The sequence below is a fragment of the Leptodactylus fuscus genome, chromosome 9, assembly GCF_031893055.1.
Source record: "Leptodactylus fuscus isolate aLepFus1 chromosome 9, aLepFus1.hap2, whole genome shotgun sequence".
In the NCBI taxonomy this organism is placed as follows: domain Eukaryota; kingdom Metazoa; phylum Chordata; class Amphibia; order Anura; family Leptodactylidae; genus Leptodactylus; species Leptodactylus fuscus.
In genome coordinates this window covers 36,333,945-36,351,422 of record NC_134273.1, presented here as the reverse complement: position 1 = coordinate 36,351,422, position 17,478 = coordinate 36,333,945, and the positions used below count along the sequence as shown (strand labels likewise).

At 49.5% G+C, this 17,478-nt stretch overlaps 1 non-coding gene across 1 annotated transcript; it reads left to right on the top strand.

The window, feature by feature from the left end:
- Window positions 1-3,965: 3,965 nt before the first annotated feature.
- TRNAS-CGA (transfer RNA serine (anticodon CGA)) lies at window positions 3,966-4,047 on the top strand. The gene has a single exon. It is a non-coding gene; the product is annotated as a tRNA-Ser (tRNA).
- The last annotated feature ends 13,431 nt before the right edge of the window (window positions 4,048-17,478 follow it).

Below are 17,478 nucleotides of genomic sequence, written 5' to 3'. Positions count from 1 at the left end.
TCCGGGTCTTATAGGATAATATGAAATTATCTTTGTAAATTTTATATATTTATTAACCCCGAAAGGGTCGGTACTAGCCACTTAACATACACAGTAATATATATCAGTGTTTGAAAAGCAGATAGAGATAAAGTACATTATAATACATAAAAATAAAATGGAAGTAAAAGCTAGAAAAGGAATAATACCAACAAGAATCTGTAGTTGGTTCTCTGGGGCCTCGTTTCCAGGCCTCAGGGCACAGGCTTTAGTCATTGAGGAGTTTCAGTCTCCTTACATTGCTTCCAGAAGTAGAACTCTCCCTATCTCCTCAGGGGTAAACAATATATCTCTCCCCAGTCTACTCACAGAGTGATGTCATTAGAAGTTCAACCTTCCATCCTTGAAACCAAATAACCAAGAACAGTCATAATGCTTCATCAGATAATCCTAGGGTAAGGCCAGTGATATGATGGGATTTGTAGTGAGGTCCCCATTGTGTGGACAGCAAGGATGACACGCCAATCCCCTTTGGGTGGTGAGTTCAGTGTCTTGACCTTTTACCTACTCTCAACACTGGCAATTTTGGACTTGGAGCATTCAGGTCCACCTGGCACACCCAAGGAATTTACCAGTGCAACTGTGGCATGTACTCCTAGGCAAATATTATCAGAAAACTATATCTCCTTTGAAGTCTGACCCAGAGACATCTGGCCAGGGTGATGTGTGTTCAGAGTTCTTTCATCATACAACTCCAGGATGCCCCCATGCTAGGATAATGGGGTTAGCACAGGTATGCTAATGGTGCTGGGCATAACTAAACAAAAGCCTGTGATTGCAGAGTAGACAAACCACATCCCTGCACTTAAACAGGTTTTGTTATCAGGCACCCACAGCATCCTGTTTATGACATGTCTGGCAAGGTAATAACTCACCAAGGCCAAATACATAATTGAGAGTCTCTTATCCTCGGAGTCTCTTATCCTAACACTATTCTTCTCTTCATTAGAAGAAGAGTCCACTGCCACATAGCACACTTTTATACTTAAGTTTCTATGCAGGAGGTCCAAGTCCAGACTAGGTATGGAGTCACCAAAAAGTGCCCCGTGTCATATCACCTTAACCAGCCAAACTCTGCAGCTTCCTCCTTAAAGATACAGTGTACATAACGTTACATTACACTACATTGTAGCAATTTCCATAAAATACAAATGTATTGAGGGCATTGCCATTACTACAAAGAGATAAGAGGCATTTTTGTTATTGCTATGAACAGCTCATTTGCATACTGACAAAACTCTCTACAAGTTTGTTGGCTTGGTTGGAATGCTAGATTCTGGATACAGGGTCCCTTTAAGAAACTTACGAGAGTGTCTTTTAGGAACCATATTGTCATAATGGTTGTAAGTAACCCAATTTCCTCCAAATAAACTAAGTAGAATTGGTAAAGTTTGACAATTTCTTTTTAAAAGGACATCTAATATATCCAGATAGGAAGCACAGAAGTGTGAAAAAAAGAAAAAAAAGACCAATCTAAATATACATTAAGTCTTGGTGCTAATATTCTTCTATTTCCCTTAGGCTCGGCATTATTTTAATAACCCATTCACCTTAATATTTTACATAATCTTTGTAGGATAATTGCATTTGCGACTGATCTATCTCTATGTGTAATTAAATAGCACTATGTCTATAGCTTAACCCTTTAAACTCTTTCTTTGGAAGATTTAGATTCTTCTATTCCTCGAGGATAAAAATGACTTGCTATAATTTGCCTTAAATTGCCTTAAATTTAAATATGAAAAAATATGGAAATTGGAGCTGCCATGTTCCCAGTTTGGAAAGTTTAAAGCTATAGGTAATTGCTGAAGATATCGTAGTAAAATGCTCTACTCTTGTGCTACATTACAGGGTAAGTTTATGACAGTAAGTGTCATTTACATTGTATGTGCAGAAAATAGAACAAAATTCTTCCTCTCTTTCTTTCAATAATCCTGAGAAGACGAAATAAAAGATGGTAATTTAAAGGGATTCTACCATTAAAACCTTTTTGTTTGTGGATAAGATGTCGGAACAGCCTTTAGAAAGGCTATTCGTCTCTTACCTTTAGACGTGGTCTCTGCTGCACCATTCCTTAGAAATACCGTTTTTTACCGGTATGCAAATGAGTTCTCTCGCTGTGATGGGGGCGGGCCCCAGCACTCAAACAGCTATGAGGGCGTCCCCACCGCTACCAGAGAATTGTCTCCAGCGCCGCCTCCTTCTTCGTCCGCAGCATCATCTTCAATGTCTTCTTTCGGCACAGGCTCGTAACTTCTAGGTGTCGGGCCTTGAGCAGAGCAGACTGCGCAGGCATACAGGCCATGGGAAAATGGCCGCTTGCACAGTATTGTTAGGTATTAACAATACTCTTCCTGCGAGACAACCCATCCTTCTTTACTGACTGCTGGCGCGCGCTCTTGTACCAGCGCTGCTCTGTGCTCTGCAGTGACGATCCACCTCTGCTGCGCATGCATGTGAGTTGCGCAGTAGAGCTGGATTATCGTCAGCAGAGTTCAGAGCAGCGCTGGTACAATAGCGCGCGCTGGCAGTCAGAAAAGAAGGATGGGCCGTCCTGCAGGAAGAGGCCTGGAAGGTAAGTATAATGGAATGGATGGGTGGGAGTAGTAGTTCCGTTCCTTTTAAAAAGTAGGAGGGGAGAGGTTGTTTAGATTAGTGTAGGGATTCACTTTATCCTGGACAACCCCTTTAAGACTAAAGCTCCAAAGCAGGCTGCACCAAAAAAGTGCTGCAAGAAAAACCGCAGCAGCAACACATGACGATTTTTCCTGCAGCACTTTTCACTGAAAGTTTTCAGATGTTTCCACTGGTGGTTCCATAGGTATAACTGACATGCTGCGATTTCCATAACCAAGTTCGCTGCATGTATTTTTTTGCTAGAATTCCACCCACTTTGCTGCGACTGTAAAACACTGCATTTTTTTGCTGCAGTGTTTCTGCCATGGCTAAACTGTGGTGTTTACGCCACGTGGGTCCCCGTCCTAAAGGGGGTCTGCCAACAGAACCAAGCATTGATTGGATCATTGGAATTGATACAGAAAATATAACAACAAATTTTACACCTTTTTATTATAAAAACAATAACGTTTCCCTGTCGTCCTCAACAGCGGCACAATGTGGGGTATTTCTGCCCCTGTGTGCTGGTAGGACAGGAGGATATTTAATTAGCCAATCAAATGCGTGGCAGGCCCTATAAGAGGGCACAAGAACCTCCCCTCTGCGTGTTTTTTTCTGTCCTGTGTGGACAGAGGACAGGTGGGAGGACTTGTGTCCTCTTTGAGAAGCTCAGCAGGATCACTCACCTCCTGAGCGGTTGTTTTCTTCTTGTCACCTTCTGTGCCCTGCGGGGAGAAGGTGCTTGTTAGCCATGTGTGGCTACCCCCCTCTATCCCCCCTGCCCCCCCTCTCCTCCGCTTCCCCTGCTCCTTGTGACTTACCTGACATTTTGGTGAGAGTCCGGGGACTCCGCATGCCGCCTCTGGTGGCCGCACGGACTGCCGGCGGGTGGAACCACACTGTTGTGTATCCTTTCCCCGCCGGCCGCTGTAAGCACGCACTTCCGGTTTCGCCGGAAGTATCATAGCGCCATGGCAACGGCCTGGCGCTGGCGGCCGCTCACTCAGGGAAGATTCAGGCCTTATTAAAGGCCGGAAAAGACGGGGAGATGTGGGGGTAAGTGCCCGTGTTAAGGGCCTCTTGGTGGGGGGGAATGTATATCTTTGCAGACCCCTGATTACAGGGTTAGTTGTCTGGGCAGGTTGCCTCACCTGCTTTGATTGTGGCTCCGCCCACTTCCAGCCGGCCAGAATTAAGAGGCTGGCTGGCCTGGTGTCAGAGACCTTCCTGCAGTATCTGCTGAAGGTGTGCGATTGTGGTGTTCATTGATCTTGAACTCTTTTCCAGTTTGCAAACTTTATTGGGAACCGGCTGTGATGGCCGAGTGGTTAAGGTTTTGGACTCGAAATCCAATGGGGTCTCCCCGCACAGGTTCAGATCCTGTTCACAGCGCCAGCCCGGCTAGCTCAGTCGGTAGAGCATGAGACTCTTAATCTCAAGGTCGTGGGTTCGAGTCGCACGTTGGGCGCCAAGTCACCTCGCTGTCCGGTCTACTGGACCTGGTAAGATTTACCCTTTTTTTAAAAGCTGGTATGATGTCATGGTGACAGTGTTGCATGGTCTATTATCTCTCTCTGTAGGATATGTCATCCTCTACTACCCCTCCTGGGGATGGTAGGAGGAAAACCTCTTCCAAGAGGAAACATCTTTCCTGCTTCGATTGCGACACACCGCTCCCTGATGGTAGGTAGCGGCTTGAAAGGTTGTGCCCTGCGGGGTACTACTGGTCCTATAACTTGCCTATTTTCAGGCTATGAGTGGGCCCGTTGTCGCGGGTGCAGAGGTCCTCCACCTGTGGAGCCCTCTCCCAGAGATATGATGGCCTGGGTCAAGGAGATGGTGAGTTTGGGCATCGCTTGGGTAAATAGTTTTTCCCTTGCTTGTACTCTCCTTTTTGTTTTGCAGGATGATTCCCTCAAAGGGATCCATTGCACCTTGTCTCAGCTCACCAGGAGACCATGCTCTGAGCTCCGTTCCTCGTCTCCCCCCACCCCTTGTAACACCTGCGGGTGGCAGAGGATGATTCCTCCGAGGACGACTCAGTTATTCCAGCAGAACTGCGTTCCATTATGAACAAACGGGCAGGCTGCTGAAGTCCATCCGGTCTACAGTGGGCCGAGATGTTGACGGGGAAGCCTCCACGTCTGCCTCTGGGGGACATATTGCCTTCCATGCGGACGCCACGCTGACCGACCTTATGGCGCAGCAGTGGAAACAGCCAGAGAAAGGACATTCGCTTTCCAGGATCTTCAAGAGTTTGTTTCCTATTAACACTACCCAGTGGGATTCCTGGGGGCCTCCCCTGAAGGTGGATTTGGCCGTAGCAAAGCTGTCCCGCAGAACCCTGGTGCCCTTGGAAGATGGTTCAAATCTTCAGGACCCTCTGGATCGTAGGGCGGACTCCGTTCTGAAGAAGGTCTACTCAGCTTCCTTCGCGCAAGCCTCTGTGGCCATAGCCTCCTCTATGGTTGGTGACTTTTTGCGCAACCGCTTAGCCGCCTTGGAGCGGGATATAGACTTGGGCGTAGACAGAGATGAGATTCTGGCCTCTATGAAAAGAGTTCATAGGGCTGCAGATTATTTGGCGGAATCCTCCTGCCATCAATTAAAAATCTCCGCCAAATCTATGGCGTTGTCTACTGCGGCCCGTAGACCCCTTTGGCTAAAGCCTTGGCGGGCAGATTTTGCGTCTAAAGCAGCACTCTGTGCTCTCCCCTTTGAGCCGGGAAGGGTGTCTGGCCAAAGCTTAGACGCCATTATGGAGGGATTAGCTGAAGGTAGGGGAAGGTCCCTACCTCAAGCATCCAGGGGCAGACGTGCTCCCTCTAGAGGCAGAGGTTCTTCCTCTAATTATAGACGCCCTTCCCAACAACGGCGTTTTAGATATCGCCCTAGGGGAGCTGGTCGTGGCGCTTCCAAGGAGGACACCAAGAGGAAGCCTGAGTTTTGACGTGGGGCAGCTCCCTGTGGACCCCCTTCCTGGGAGGACGTCTTTCCTCCTTTTCCAGAGCATGGTTCACCCATATCCAAGACCCATGGGTGTTGAAGATCATACAACACGGGTATCACATCGACTTTCATCTTCCACCTCCAGATCGGTTCGTTTCCACCCAAACTCTTCCACCTTCTCAGCAGGCCAGTCTAGAAGCCTTGGTTGCCGAATATGTTACCAAGGGCGCCCTGGAGAAGGTACCAGCCTCAGACCTCGGTGGGAGTCTACTCCCCCGTCTTTCTGGTCCCCAAGTTCACCGGGGGCTGGAGGATGATAATAGATCTGAGGTACCTCAATCGGTTTATCAGGAAGAGGTCATTTCGAATGGAAACCGTGGATTCCGTGGCTGTGTTTCTTCAGCCAGGAGAGGTGATGGTTACCCTCGATTTGAGGGACGCCTATCTACATGTCCCCATTGCTCATTTCCACAGGAAGTTCCTCAGGATTGCCGTCGCTATGGCCGGCCACAGGGAGCACTATCAATTCACAGCTCTGCCATTCGGCATCACATCCGCCCCACTGGTATTCACCAAGGTGATTTCTCCGGTCGCCGCGGCCCTCAGACTTCAGGGTCTTTTCATCGTCCCTTATCTAGACGACTGGCTACTGAAAGCTCAGTCTCCTGCTGCCCTCCTCCAGCAGCTCAACCTTGCCATCAACTTCCTACAGGAGTTAGGATTATCAATTGGGAGAAGTCCGAAATCGTTCCATCCACCTGAAGAAAATTCCTCGGATTTATAGTGGATTCAGAAGCGATGCAGATCTTCCTCTCCAGTCCAAGGAAGGAAAGAATCCAAGCCAGTGCACGATTCCTATTGCGCACTTGGCAGGTAACCATCCGGACCGCCATGAGAGTCCTGGGCCTGATGTCATCCTCGGCCAGGGCGGTGCCTTGGACTTTATGGCATTTGCGTCCCCTGCAGATGGAAGTGTTGAGAACCTGGAACAGGTCTCCACGGGGATTGCACAAGAAGATCTGCCTTTCTCCCGCTACCCGTCTTTCCCTCAGATGGTGGATACACCTGAAAGACGGAAGGTCCACGGTCCCGACAGTGTGGACCCTGTTGACAACAGATGCATCCCAGTGGGGATGGGGAGCCCATTGTCAAGACAAAACTGTACAAGGACGATGGAGATGTCCGGAGCTGGGGTCATCCAATCTCAAGGAACTCAGAGCAGTGTACCTGGCCCTAGTACACTTTGCCCCAGAATTGAAAGGCAAGTCTGTCAAAAACCGGTCAGACAATATGACGGTGGTAGTCTATATAAACAAACAAGGGGGCACCAGGTCACCAACCTTGCTGAGAGAGACGAATCTCATATTTGCCTAGGCGGAGAAGAATCTGGTCCAGTTATCCGCTGTTCACATAAAGGGCTCCCTGAACATAGTAGCGGATCAGCTGAGTCAGGGTATTACCGTATCAGGAGAATGGTCTCTCAATCCAGACGTATTTCAACAGATCGTCCAGAGATGGGGTCTCCCGGAGGTCGATCTTATGGCTACCCGACTCAACGCCAAGGTGGGGACCTTCTGCTCTCTGTACCAGGAGGACAATCCCTTGGCGGTGGATGCCCTGTCCATCCCATGGAGGTTCAGGCTGTTTTACATATTCCCTCCAATTCCAATCATACCGAAGGTATTGATAAAAATAAGACAGGACCAAGCCTCGGGAATAGCCATAATCCCGTTCTGGCCAAAAAGGGCTTGGTTTGCTCAGCTCATACAAATGAGTCACGGCATATATTGGAGGCTTCCCCCACTCCCAGACCTGGTAACCCAAGGAGAGCTGAGATGCCAGGATCTGAGGAGACTCAACCTGACAGCCTGGAGGTTGACCAGTCCCTATTGAGAAATAGAGGACTGTCACAAGCCGTCTTGAAGACCCTATCCAGCGCCAGAGCAGATTCGACTAACAGGAACTACCGTCGAATAGGTAACATCTTTAATGCCTGGTGTCTGCAGCATCAAGTGGACTCCACCGATCCCCCTACGGAGGCGATCCTGGACTTCCTTCAAGACGGACTAGACAGAGGTCTTGCTGCGGCCACACTCAAGGTACACGTAGCGGCCCTGTCCGCCTATCTGGGGAGGCGTTTGTCTCAGGATCCTTTAGTGAGCACCTTTATTAAAGGGGCAACTAGGCTGAGACCGGTGGTAAACACCCCTGTCCACCAATGGGACCTTATTCCGGTCCTGAACGCCCTATGTGGCCAGCCATTTGAACCTCTGGAAGAGGTCTCCCTCAAGTCGCTAACTGGCAAAATGGCGCTGCTATTGGCAGTCACACCTGCCAAACGCGTTAGTGAACTACAAGCTTTGTCCGCTGAGGAGCCATATACCACCTTTTTCTCTGACCATGTACAGCTTAGGTTCCTCCCTGGGTTTCGTCCCAAGGTGCCATCTGCTGTAAACAGGAACCAACTGATTTCCCTTCCAGTATTTTTTCCGTTCCCTTCTTCTGCTGAAGAAGAAAGATGGCACAAGCTGGATGTGGTTAGATGCCTGCAGATCTACTTGCAGCGCACTCGCCCCTTTAGGTGGACTGAAAACCTGTTGGTCAGCTACACGGGGAAAAACAAGGGCGCCAAAGCCGCCAAAGCTACAATATCCCGGTGGGTTACCGAGACTATTAGAGTCGCCTATACCGCCCAAGGGCTGTCGGCTCCATCTTTCCTTCATGCCCATTCAACCAGGGCAGTGTCCACTTCACGGGCAGAAAGAAGTGCTTTGTCTGTGGACCAAATATATGCAGCTGCCTCTTGGGCATCTGAATCCACCTTCATTTGGCATTACCGCCTGAAGGACCAAGTGGCAGATTCCACTGCCTTTGCCCAGACCAGTTTAAGTTCGGTCATGGGTTTGTCCCACCCATCTTGGGGACCTGCTTGCTATATCCCCACATTGTGCCGCTGTTGAGGACGACAGGGAACGAGTGATTATGAAGATAATCTTGTTTCCCTTAGTCCTAACAGCGGCACAAGATTTCCCACCCTGGGAATCATATCTTATGTATAAAACTGTATATAAATGTAATGGAGGTACTTTTGTATTTACACGCAGAGGGGAGGTTCTTGTGCCCTCTTATAGGGCCTGCCACGCATTTGATTGGCTAATTAAATATCCGCCTGTCCTACCAGCACACAGGGGCAGAAATACCCCACATTGTGCCGCTGTTAGGACTAAGGGAAACAAGATTATCTTCATAATCACTCGTTGTCTCTTCTAAACAACATATAAAGTTTTCTTTGGGGGCGTGGCTTGGCCATGGAGGAGTGAGGACGCTTGTTGCCTCCGCTCCGTCTCTGGCCCTCGGTGGAACACTGCTTTGCTGCTGACCGGCACAATTCCACTTACCTGGAGATGGGGAAGAACCGAAAGCCTTCCCAGCGGTCCTCTTCTACCCCTCCTGGACCCTCGGGATCTTCATCTATCGCCCGCTTCCTCCGGGTGCCGCGCTGTGAAGAGGCCTCCTCCCCAGCCAGATCTAAGATGGCGCCTGTGACTGCTGCTGCTCCACGCGGCCGGCCCGCCGCATCGCCGACTCTCTTCTCCGCTGCCACTGATGATGCAGGTGACCGCTCTCCCGCCTCCGGTGATGACCTGGATGCCCTGCTGCCCGGCGCTCCCCGTCCTCCAGCGCACCTTCCCTGCAGGCCTGCTCTCCTGTCTCCCGGTGTGAGCGACGCTGATCAGGTAGGCCGGGACTCTCCCCTGCCCTCCCTCCTGCCGGCTCATGGCCCGGATAGCTCCTGGCCGTCCCTGCCGCCCTCTCCTGCCGCCCCCATGATGTCTCCTGCTCTGGCTCCCATGATTGATGCCCCCACAGTCCTTGCTTGGGGTGAAGACCGGTCTGCCTGGCTCTCTGCTGTGCCCTCTCCCTCACAGTCGGCCTCTGACTCCCTTCCAGATGCTACTGATGTGTCCCTGGTTTCTGGGGCAGTGCCCAAGACTCATTTGGCCCCGGACTGTAACAAGCCTGAGGACTGTGGCCTATCCCCCTTGTCTGCTGCTCCCAGGGGTTGTGGCTCCCTCCCTATTGCCCCCTCTCGGTCTCTCCAGGGCCGTCCAGCGGTGTCTGCATCCCTGCCGGTCCCTCCTGGATTACCTTTCGCTCCTGTGGATTGTAGGCCTCAATTTTGTATTGCTAATGACTCTGCTGGCTCTAGTGCTTCCCCGGCCTCCATTGCTGATACTCTTGTGGAATTGCGCCGCCTTAGCGCCCACTTGGCGGCAGTCCCCACCAAGTCTGATATGGAGGACTATGTGGTGCGACTTGAGCAGTCCTACAAATCGGAACTTTCCGCTGTCCGTTCCTCTGTACAACAACTTGAAACCAAGGTGGATTCCCTTGAGGCGGCCTCTGCCTCTCACGAGACTCAGCTTTCCTCCCATGAGGCTACCATTGCTTCTCACACTCAGCAGCTGCGGTTTCTGTCTGATATGTTGGATGACCTGGAGAAACGCAATCGGCGTAATAACATTAGAGTGTGGGGCCTCCCTGAATCCGTTGAGTCACAACATCTGGATGCTACCTTGCGTACCATCTTCAATTCCATTTTGGGGGTCCCCTTGGATTCGCCCATTGAACTTGACCGCGCGCACCGCTCCCTGGGTGCGCGCTCCCCTGGTGATAATAGGCCTCGAGACATCATTTGCAGGGTTCACCGCTATCAGCTGAAGGAGGCGATTATGCGCAAAGTCCGGGAAGCCCCGAAGGTTCTGTTTCAGGACAATGAGTTGCAGCTGCTGCCGGATTTGTCTCGCCTCACTCTGGCTAAACGGAGGGCTCTGAAACCCCTCTTGGAAGTGCTCAACCAGCATCAAGTTCCATATACATGGGGCTTCCCTTTCCGCCTGCAGGTCCGTCATGGTGGCCGTGTTATCTCCATGTCTCATCCGGATGAACTTTACAATTTCGCTTCTGCCTTGGGTCTGCCATCGGTTCCTGCCCTCTCCTGGCCTCCATTCCCTGGTGATCTGCTGTCGGCCCCTCCTGCTCGTCCTAAGCGGCGCTCTAGAAGGCGTCGTAAGACCCGCTCCCCAGAAGGGGCGGACCTGTCTCTGGCTGCTTCTGGCGCTTCCACCTGACTGCTGTAGTGGCTGCTGTCGTTCCTGTTCTTTTGAAGTGGACTGTCTGTCTATTTTTTTGGGCATTTGTGGGAGGGATTCGGGACGTGTTTGACTTATGTCTTTTTCCCCTTTTTTTGGGGGGGGGTTCCCATCCTTTCCATGGTGTAGTCCTTTTGTTGGGTCCGCCCTCCTTATTCCTTCTGTTTAGTCATAGATGCCCTAGGTGGCGTTGTGCGGACCCCTGATGTTCTAATTTGTTGGTCAGCGTTTATTCTGTGTCAGTTTTTTCATGGTATTGGTGTTTTCGCCTGGGGCCCGGGGCGGGGTGCCGGCTTCTTTGTTTGGAAAAGCCCGTTTCCCACCGGGGTCTCCACGCTTTCTGTTTGCGTGGTCTTTGGCAACTCTTTTCTTTGCCGTTTCCCCACCCTTTTTTTTTGTGTGGAGTTCTTCCCTCCACCCCACTTAGTTGGTCTTGTTTGTCTATTTCTCGCTTATTTTCCTTCTCCTTTTTCTTTTCTCATTTGTTTCCCTTGCTTGTTCTTCGTTTGTCCCTTTGTGGTCTCGTTCTTTTTGTTCCTCTTCTTTTTTTTCCTTGGCCATGTCCTCTGTTAACTTTTGTACCCTCAATGCTAGGGGTCTCAATGTCCCCCAAAAGCGTAATCAGATTTTGTATCAGTTGCATAAACAGCGCTCACATGTCCTTGTTTTGCAGGAAACCCATTTTAAGAAGGACCACGTCCCGGATATCCGCAGCCGTTACTTCCCTAAGTGGTTCCACAGTGTCAACCCAGTTGCTAAGTCCAAGGGTGTCTCGATTGCTATCCACCGTTCGCTGCAGCATGAGGTTCTGGACACCTGTATCGACCCCGAGGGTAGGTTCCTCTTCCTGAAATTGCGCACCGGTGGTACGATTCTCACCGTGGCGGGTTGCTACCTTCCAAATCAGGGTCAGTTGGCGTATTGTAGGTCCCTTATCCGCAGATTGGCAGACTTTAGTGAGGGGGTCGTGGTTTTGGGTGGTGATTTTAATTTTGTCCTGGACCCTCAGGTTGACTCCTCCCCCCCCCGCGCCCCTCCCACGCTCCCTCGCAATTGCGCCGCTTGTTGTCGGCTCTTCATAACTCCCAATTGGTTGATGTTTGGCGCATTCTAAATCCTCAGGGTCGAGATTATACTTATTTCTCCCCGGCTCATAACTCGCATAGTCGCATTGACTTTTTCCTGACTAGCCATCATGCCCTTTCATGGTCCCCGGTAGTTCGTATTGATTCGGTTCTTTGGTCGGACCATGCTCCGGTCCATTTGTCCCTGGACATTCCTGGCCTGTCGCGGCACCCCTTTAACTGGCGCTTGAATGAGGGCCTTTTGAAAGACATCCCCTGTAAGGAGGCTGTCGGGGAGACCATTCGGAATTTTTGGCTAGACCATGCTCTTGATCCCACTTCTCTCCCTATGCAATGGGAGGCTATGAAGTGCGTGGTGAGGGGGGTTCTTATCCAACACGGTGGTCGGGTGGTCTTGTTCATAACCCCACTGATATTGCTGCGGAGTTCCGCTCGTTTTATTCAAACTTGTATGATATTCACGGTCATTACGCGGATTTGGACCCATCGGTGCTTAGAGACAAGATCCGACAGTATGTAGCCGACACTGCTCTTCCCTCTCTTTCTAGCTCTGACGCGGAAGCCCTTGAGTCGCCATTTACGTTAGAAGAAGTCGCCGCGGTAATCCAGTCTACACCCGTAAAGCGCCGGGACCGGACGGGTTCTCTGCTCGCTTTTATAAATGCTTCAGTTCCCTCCTTTCCCCGGATCTGGCGCGGGTGTTTAATAGTGTGGGGGATTCGTCTCCGTTCTCTGCGCAATCCTTGTCTGCCCTGATCACTGTGCTTCCTAAGCCTGGTAAGGACCCTGTATGCCCGGGGAGTTACCAGCCTATTTCCTTAATCAATATTGATGTGAAATTATATGCGAAATTGTTGGCGAATCGCCTCTCTTCCTTCCTGCTTTGGTTCATAGTGATCAGGTCGGCTTTATCCTGGGTCGGGAAGCGCGTGATAACGTTTGCAAAACTGTTCTGGCCATCTCTATAGCCTGCTCCTCTAAGGTTCCTCTTTGTTTGCTCTCAGTCGATGCCGAGAAGGCGTTTGATCGCATTCATTGGGGTTTTCTTCGGGAGACCCTTGCACAGATCGGGGTTGGCTCCGGTTTCCTGGGCAAGATTTTAGCTCTTTATGGGAATGCGTCGGCGCGTGTCCGGGTGAACGGAGTGATCTCGGATTTTTTTCCGGTCCGCAATGGTACCCGCCAAGGTTGCCCCCTCTCGCCTTTGCTCTTTGCCTTGGTGATGGAGCATCTGGCGGTGGCGTTGCGTCGTTGCCCCGATGTCCACGGTATACAGTTGGGTTCCCGTATGGTCAAGGCGGCACTATATGCGGATGATCTTCTGCTGTATGTCTCTGAACCACGGGTTTCGTTTCTGGCTGTCTTACGTGAATTCTCCCGCTTTGGTGCCCTTAGCAATTTTAAGGTCAATTTATCTAAGAGCGAGGCTCTTAATGTCTCACTTCCCCCTTCTGAGGCTGAGTTCCTGTCTCGGTCTTTTCCGTTTTGGTGGCAACCCTCTTCCTTCAAATACTTGGGGATCCGTATTTCTCCTGATCCTGCTTCCCTGTTCCAACTTAATTATCTCCCGCTTTTGGATACTATTACCTCTGATCTACGTTCCTATGGAGCTCGTCTCCCCTCTTGGTTTAGTCGCATTCATGCCCTTAAGATGGATGTCCTCCCTCGGTTCCTGTACCTATTCCAGGCCTTGCCCATCCCTCTTCCCCGTGCTTTTTTAGCCAGGGTACAGTCGTTGTTCGGGAAGTTTGTGTGGGGTTCCTCTCGGAGCAGACTGGGGTTCAGTACTCTTGTCCGGCGTAAATATAGGGGTGGCGTTGGTCTCCCGGATGTGCGCCTTTACTATCGTGCCTTGGTTTTGCTTCGTCTGTTCGATTGGCAGTTCCGTCGCCATGATAAGCAGTGGGTTTCCATCGAATTTGATCTGATTTCGTCTTCGCTTTCCTCTTGGCCATGGATCCCTCCGCACTTTAGTCCTAAATCCCCTGGCCTCTACGTTCTTCCTTCGCATTTTCTGAAAGTATGGGATCTGGTCTGTTCTTCTGGCCGTTTGGCCCGTGTCCCGGGCCCTTTGACTCCCCTCTTCGACAACCCTATGTTCCCTCCTGGTTGCTCGGTTGACCGGTTCCTCTGTTGGGACCGAGCGGATTCTACTTGTCTTCAGGAGGTGGCGGGTGATTCTCCGCTCCTTCCGTTCGCCCAGCTGTGTAGTTCTCACCCTGACCTGCGCCTCTCGTGGTTGGAGTACGCTCAACTCCAGTCCTTTCTGAAGCAGTTTTCGCTCACTCCTCGCCTCTCTTCTCCTCCATTAGCCCTTGAATCCTATGTCGGGCGTCAGACCTCCCCCTCTCGTGCCCTTTCGCTTCTGTATGATGTTCTCCTCTCGGATGTCACTGCGGAACTCCCTCCCTACGTCGCCGCTTGGAACGCCGACCTTCCTGTGGGTTTGTCATCTGCGGATTGGGACCGGTCCTTTTTGCTCTCTCACAAGCTGGCCCTCCCTTGTAGTGCTCAGGAGAGGAATTATAAGATTCTGTCCCGGTGGTATAGGTGTCCAGTGCTTCTCCATAGGATTTTTCCCGCTGTTCCGGACTTATGTTGGCGCTGTGGCTCCGCTAGGGGTACTATGTTGCACATATGGTGGGACTGTGACGTTCTGCGCCCCTTTTGGAACGCGGTGTTTTCTTTGTATTCCAGGGTCAGTGGGCGCTCGGTGACTGTCTCTCCCCAGCTGGCACTTCTGTCGGTTATCCCTGGTAAGCTGTCGGAGATTAAGAAGGACCTCCTGGGGCACTTTCTCGTGGCCGCCAGGACCGTCATCCCCAGACACTGGCGCAGCCCTACCCCTCCCTCCTTGATTGAGTTCCTCCAGGAGTTCCTTCTTATTCAGCGGATGGAGACCTTGGTGGCGGACGATTCCCCTGACTATTCCAAGTTTGAACTTCGTTGGCGTCCCTGGGTTATGTTCCAGGAGTCGTCTGCTTTCTCTTCTGCCTTTGCTTGAGTGTGACATGGCCGTCTGTTTTCTTCTCCTTTTCTTCTTTTCTTCTTTTGCTTCCGTTGTGGTTCTTTTAGTCTTCGTCTTGTGTTTGTTTGTTTGTTTCTTGTCTATTCCTTTTCCCTTTTTCCCTTTCTCGTTGGGCTGTATTTGATTTGTGCGGAGGGGGGTCTTTTTGGCCTCCCTGTCCGCGGACTGTTATGTTTTTTCATTATTGCTCGACTTCATGTTTGTTGTTTGTTCTGTATTATTTTGAAAAATCTTTAATAAAACCCGTTTAAGCATAAAGTTTTCTTTGGCTGTAACTCACCATTAGAACAGGAAGCCTTCGGGGTGCACGATCCACGCTCTGGGGCTTGCAACAAAGCCTGGTGAAAAATGAAGTCCTTCCTATCTTCTGCTGCATTTTTCACAAGGGTTTGTCTCTTCATATTGGCAACCCCTTTGAGGATGGTTCTTCTAGAAAAAATGTATCTTTTTGCAACTTCTTTCCTGGAATTTTTTTTTATTTATTTTTAAAGGCTGTCGATAGTTGTTCATAGTTGTAACACAGCTAGAACACAAGCAATATATTTGTCTGGTGTTAACTTCATTTTGATAAATTTTTGCAGCATGCTCTACGCATTGTGCTTTTTTACGTGATGGGAAATCAAAGGGCTCGAAAAAAAACACATCTCATAAACATCTGTATAAAAAAGGCCACCTAAAATGCTTGCTAAGATATACAATGCAAGCTTTAAAAAAAAAACAAAAAAAAAACACAAAAAAAGCGTTTAATAAAGACGATTGAACTATACAAAAAAGACAGTGTGAAGGAAGCTTTTAAAAGGTTTTTTTCCTAGTGAGAAGCCATTTAGAGGCGCTAAGGTCAGACAAAAGCTGTTACTTACGGATTATTACAGGATCGGGTAAGATGGTGGTTGTTAAAATTAATGGCATAGAGCAAGAAGATCTACAAGTAAGTGCGGTTACTGCAGGGTATATTCAAGTATCTGAGCAGCCCCCGGAGAGATGCCATCTTGGCAATCCAGAGCAAACATTAAAGAATACTTTTCATGAGACAATAAAAATGTTTATAAATGTTAAAAATAATGGATCACATCTGCACCAACTACAGTTCCAAAAAAGGGTCTGTAAACTGTTCCTGCAGATAAATGTATTGCCGAGGCACCGCAGCGTGTTGGAGATAGACTTGATGATCTGAAACAGTCTTTCTGAACCCCACACAGCTCAGACTCAGTTCACACCTACATTCTGATGAATCCATATTAATTCCATTTTTGAATAGATCCATATGGAAACATAATGAAACAGATCTCATACACTATAATAGGATTAGAATTCTGTATTCCGACATTAGAAGAAAGTCACTGAAATCAAAGAGAATGGTAAGAAACCAAACCTTTTTATGCTATGCTAAACCAGAGCTGTAGTCCAGCTTCAAAATAAAATGACTATATTTAATTAGATTATACAATTATCGGTGTTATATAATTAATAGAGATGAGCGAACACTAAAATGTTCGAGGTTCGAAATTCGATTCGAACAGCCGCTCAATGTTCGTGTGTTCGAACGGGTTTCGAACCCCATTATAGTCTATGGGGAACATATACTCGTTAAGGGGGAAACCCAAATCCGTGTCTGGAGGGTCACCAAGTCCACTATGACACCCCAGGAAATGATGCCAACACCTCTGGAATACAACTGGGACAGCAGGGGAAGCATGTCTGGGGGAATCTAACACACCAAAGACCCTCTATTACCCCAACATCACAGCCTAACAACTACACACTTTACACATTCAAAAAAACCTCTATCAAAGTGGGAAAATACCTGGAAACCTTCTTTACTCCCCAAATGGATGGACAAAAACCCCAATTTAAGCTCAACAAACAGTAACAACCACCCCTTTAAACCATGACAACCACAGATGGAATAGGCAATGGGAAATCCTTTAGTCCTCACCCACAACTGTCATTGTGTGTGTGTGTGTGTGTGTGTGTGTGTGATGTAGTAAGACCTTCCAAAATTGACTTTTCTAGCTCTTAACATGAGCCCTTCCAAACAAAGTTACAGGACCTTAAGCTGAGCTACCAGTAGAGATTGAGGCCGTTGGCATGAGTAGAGCCTTGCACCAGCAGTGTTTTTGGCCCTTAGGGTGAGTTGAGCCTTGTACCAGCGTGTGTCCCTTAATATCAGGCGGGCCCTGAGTTCTGCGCTTTGCACAAAAGTTTAACATTAACTAGGCTGAATGGTACAAACCTTAGTAGGCCCGAGAACCAGGAACAGGTCTTGCAATGGCTGTTGGATAACGCTTAAAGCACATTGTCCACCAGCCAGTCAGCCTCTACCTCCTCTCCTCCTCTTACCCAACAGTCTTGTCCTCCTTCCACCCAAAATTCTCAATCTTCCCAGAACAATAACCCTAACTGTCCTTGCTCCCCAGAGCTGTTCTCCCTTCCTTTGACTGTACCGCAACCTGCCCCTCCATTTCGCGATTCCACAGACCTAACAGACGAGTATCTGTGTCCAGATGCTCAAACACTAGAGTCTCCTCCATCTCCGGTCGATTTGGTGGCGGATGACCAGCAACCCACCCTCATCGACGACGATGAGACACAGTTGCTGTCAGGGCAG